Here is a 4,951-nt window from a genome sequence, read left to right as displayed (position 1 = left end):
CCTTGTAGGCAGAATCTAGGCAGGAGACTCACATAACCTGGGTTTTAGACCTAGAAATATGTCACAAGATGCAATGTGGGCAATGCCAAGGCAGAAGAATAAAAAACATACATTCTAGGTGCTAGGTGCAGAAATATGTCACAATTTCATGTGACATTCCTGGACCTAACACCTAGGGTATATGTCTTTATTGTGACATCCTTATTCAGGTGCTTGACAGACGTCTATGTCACAATTAGAGCTGCAATCAGAGCTGACCCATTTTCCTAAGCCTAGCTAAGAGACTGTATCTTTCATATTGGCTGGATGAAGTTATGAGAGTCATTATGACACCTGTAAACTGAATTAAGATATATGTGACAATCCCACAATCGGGTAAGGAGGGAGTGAGCTGGAGAATCACATCACCTGGGTGCTGTGCCAGAGATATTTACAACCTTCTCTGAGGGCAGTGACCAGGCAGGAGAGTCACATCACGTTGTTGCTGGGCTGGAAGCATGTCATCATTTGTTCTGAGAGTAAGAACCAGGCAAGAGAGTCACAGTACCTGTGTTTTCAACCAGCGGTACGTTATAATCCCCTCCTGAAAGCAGGACTAAGGCAGCAGAGTCCTTTCACCTGGTTGCTGAGCCTAATGATGTGTCACAATGTCTTCTGTGGCTAGGTCCAATCAGCAAATGCACATTACCTAGTGCTGGCTCCAGTGATGTGTCACAATACTTTTTACTGGGATGGTCTAGGCAGAAGAGGAAATCTGAAACACCTAGGGGATGATCAAAAAGTCACATCCTAATAACCTTGTGGGCAGGACCTATACAGGAGAGTCACATCACCTAGCTGCTGGGTTCAGTGATATGTCACAATCCCTTCTGCGGGCTGGGCCCAAACAAGAAGAGTCAAATCCCTTGGGTGCTGGGAAGAGGCACATTTCACACCTGCACAGAAGTCCAAGAATGAGATTAAAAATTCCACACATGTCCAAGTTCTAGGTATGAGAATCAATGCCTCCTGTATGTTGCTTCTATATAGATGAGCAACAATCTCTACAATGGACTGAATCCACTCATGAGAGCCTCAATTTTTTCTGTGTACTGTGTTCCCTTATTACAATCACAGTCTCACAGGTGTGCTAGATTTTTGTCTGAGAGACAGCAATCAATATGTGGACCAGATCCACTTATGAGAGTCAATTTTCCAACTTTTGACTGTCTCCAGGTATGAGATTCAGAATTTCAACAGTGGGCTGTGAAAGGATGATCATCTTTACTGTTTGCTGTGTGTGTGCAAGAGTGTCACAATCTTACATTTGTTCAGGGCCATGTTAAGACATGTTCTGTATCACCCAAGGGCTTTATATGGTATGCATGGGAGTCACAATTTCCTCTAAATCCTTTGTGCTGGTATGGACCCGTGATAGTGTCTGTAGCTTTAAGCCCAGGTATGACAGTCAACATCTTTCTAATTGGCTGGGTCCAGATAGGAGAGTTTCACCTGCCAGAGCTGGGTTTAGAAATGAGTCACCATCGAGGCGATGAGCCGAGGGACTAGGCAGAGCAGTGGAACTGCCGACAGGTCGCTGTAGGTCCACGCCGCCAGTCACGCTGCCAGCCCGCTCAGCGTCCGCCGCCGCCATGGGAGTGCAGGTGAAAACCATCTCCCCAGGAGACTGGCGCACCTTCCCGAAGCGCGGCCAGACTTGCGTGGTGCACTACAGCGGGATGCTTGAAGATGGAAAGAAATTTGATTCCTCCCGGGACAGAAACAAGCCCTTTAAGTTTATGCTAGGCAAGCAGGTGGTGATCTGAGGCTGGGAAGAAGGGGTTGCCCAGATGAGTGTGGGTAAGAAAGCCCAACTGATTATGTCTCCAGATTATGCCTGTGGTGCCACTGGGCACCCAGGCATCATCCCACCACATGCCACTCTCGTCTTCGATGTGGAGCTTCTAAAACGGGAATGATAGGAATGGCTTCCTCCCTTAGCTCCCTGTTCTTGGATCTGCCATGGAGGGATCTGGTGCCTCCAGACGTGTGCACATGAATCCATATGGAGATTTTCCTGATGTTCCACTCCACTCTATATAGACATCTGCCCGGACTGAATGTGTTCTGTCACTCAGCTTTGCTTCTGACACCTCCGTTTCCTCTTTCCCTTTCTCCTCCTATGTGTGTTTACCTAAACCATATGCCATAAACCACAAGTTATTCATTTTATTTTGTTTTCATTTTATGGTGAAGATTCACTTTCAGTCTTTTGGATATAGGTTTCCAGTTAATTCCCTGGTTAAGTATTAACAGCACAAGTGATAGGTTAACGTTAGAGTAGGAATTGGTGTTGGGGGGGGTTGCAAGAATATTTTATTTTAATTTTTTGGATGAAATTTTTATCTATTATATATTAAACATTTTTGCTGCTGCTCTGCAAAGCTATAGCAGATTTGAGGTGCTGTTGAGGACTGAATTATTCTCCAAGTTGAGAGATGTCTTTGGGTTAAATTAAAAGCCCTACCTAAAACTGAGGTGGGGATGGGGAGAGCCTTTGCCTCCCACCCCACCCTCCCCTTAAACCCTCTGCCTTTGAAAGCAGATCATGTTCACTGCAATGCTGGACACTACAGGTGTCTGTCCCTGGGCCAGTAGGGACCTCTGAAGCCTTCTTTGTGGCCTGGCTTATTTTATTATTTTTATTTTTTTTCATCCTGTGGTTTTTCTAATGGACTTTCAGGAATTTTGAAATCTCATAACTTTCCAAGCTCTACCACTTCCTAAATCTTAATAACTTTAATTGACAGTTTCAATTGAAGGTGCTGTTTGTAGACTTAACACCCAGTGAAAGCCCAGCCATCATGACAAGTCCTTGAATGTTCTCTTAAGAAAATGATGCGGGTCATCGCAGCTTCAGTATCTCCTGTTTTTTGATGCTTGGCTCCCTCTGCTGATCTCAGAGTTTCCTGGCTTTTCCTCCCTCAGCCCCTTCTCACCCCTTTGCTGTCCTGTGTAGTGATTTGGTGAGAGAAATCATTGCTGCCCCCTCCCCCCAGTGCCATATATGAGTCTCAAGTTTTATTATTGCAATAAAAGTGCTTTATGCCGGCTTTTCTCAAAAAAAAGAAAAGAAAGAAAGAAAGAAAGAAAGAAAGGAGTCACCATCACAACTCTGAACAGAAATTTACAAATGAATGTCACAATTTTCACTGTGGACTGCATCCGTGTGTGAGATTAAGTGGGCTTTGTCCATGTGTGAGGGTGACAATCCTAATGGTTGTCAGGGTGAGCACATAAGAAACAGTCTCATCTGCACGCTGGGCCTTGTGATGACACACTCTCTACCACCCAAGAGCTTTATACAATATGCGAGAGAGCGGTAACCTTTTATAACCTTCGTACAGAAAGGAAACCCAGGATCTTACCCATTTTTCTACACCTAGCTATGAGAGAGAGTATTTGTCCCCTTGGCTGGTTCAAAATGTTAGAGTCATTATTGCACTTGTGCACTGGGCTATATATAAAATCCTACCTATATGTGGGGAGCAAACAGAAGAGTCACATCACCTAAATGCTGAGCCAGGGATATGTGACACTCTTTGCTGAAAAGAAGGGGCCAGGCAAAAGAGACACATCACCTGGGTTCTCAGCCAGTGATATGTTACAATTTCCTACTGAAAGCAGGGCACAGCCAACAGCAACACATCACCAGGATTTAGGGCTCAGTGTTATGTCACACTGTGACCTTTGGGTAATACCCAGGCATGAAAGACACATCACCTGGTTTCTGGGTTCCATGATATGTAGCAATCTTTCCTACAAACAGCATGAAAGCAGAGGAGGAGAGTCACATCTCTTAGGTGATGGATGCAAAAATATGTCACAAGGCCTCCGGTGGGCACAGCCCAGGCAGGAGTCTCTCATTCAGTGTAAGTTGGGATCCGTATTAGGTCACAATATTCAACATATGCAGGGCCCAGGCAAAAGAGAAGAGTTACATTACCTAGGTGCTCAATCCAGTGATATGTTACAATAACCTCTTTTTTCCTTTTCTTTCTTCGTCTTCTTTTTTTTTTTTTTTGGCAGAGCCCAGGCAGAAGAGAAGAGTCACATCATCTAGGTGATGAATAAAAAGATATGTCATTATTCCCCTGTGGGCAGTGGTTGTGCAGATAATTCACCTTGTATGTGTTGGACTCAGCAATATATCACAATGCCTGCAGCGCTTTGGAAGGAGAGGAGAGTCATATCACTTAGGTGCTAGGCCCAGCAATACATCTCAATCACTTCTTTGGCAAAGCCCAAACGGTAAAAAAGAGTCACATCATGTAAGTTCTGGGTATAGCAATGTGTCAAAATACCCCCCGAGAGGAGGACCAAGGAAAGAGAGTCACTTTGGTGAGAATCTCAGAGATATGGGACAATTCCATTTTTGGGTATTCACAAAAAAGAAGAAAGTCCCATTACCTAGGAGCTGGGCTCAGCTCTATGACACAATCACCCTAGTGGGCAGGTCCATTAAAGAGAAGACTGTCACATCACATAGGTGCTGGGCAAAGTGATATATCACAATCCCCATGGTGATAGGCCCAGAGCCATCTCACAATAACCTCTTTAGGGAGAGATCAGGCAGAAGAATTACATCATTTGTGTGCTGGGCCTAGTGATAAGTCACTCTCATTTCTGTGGACATGGCCCAGGCAGAAGAGCAGAGTCACATTACCTAGATGCTGGGCCAAGAGATGTCACAATCTTTTATGTGAGCAAAACCAAGGTAAAAGAGAAGAGTAACATCAGATAGTAGGTGTTACCAGAGATATGTCACAATGCCCCCTGTATGAGAGAACCAGGCAGTCGAAACACATCACTTGGTTGCTTAACCTAGTGATATGTTACAATCTTTCCTGTGCGCATGATGCAGACAGAAGAGGAGAGCCATATCTCCTATGGGGTGGATGCAGAGATATGT

The sequence above is a fragment of the Mandrillus leucophaeus genome, unplaced genomic scaffold (genome assembly GCF_000951045.1).
Source record: "Mandrillus leucophaeus isolate KB7577 unplaced genomic scaffold, Mleu.le_1.0 Scaffold959, whole genome shotgun sequence".
In the NCBI taxonomy this organism is placed as follows: Eukaryota; Metazoa; Chordata; class Mammalia; order Primates; family Cercopithecidae; genus Mandrillus; species Mandrillus leucophaeus.
This window is presented reverse-complemented; position numbering follows the sequence as displayed.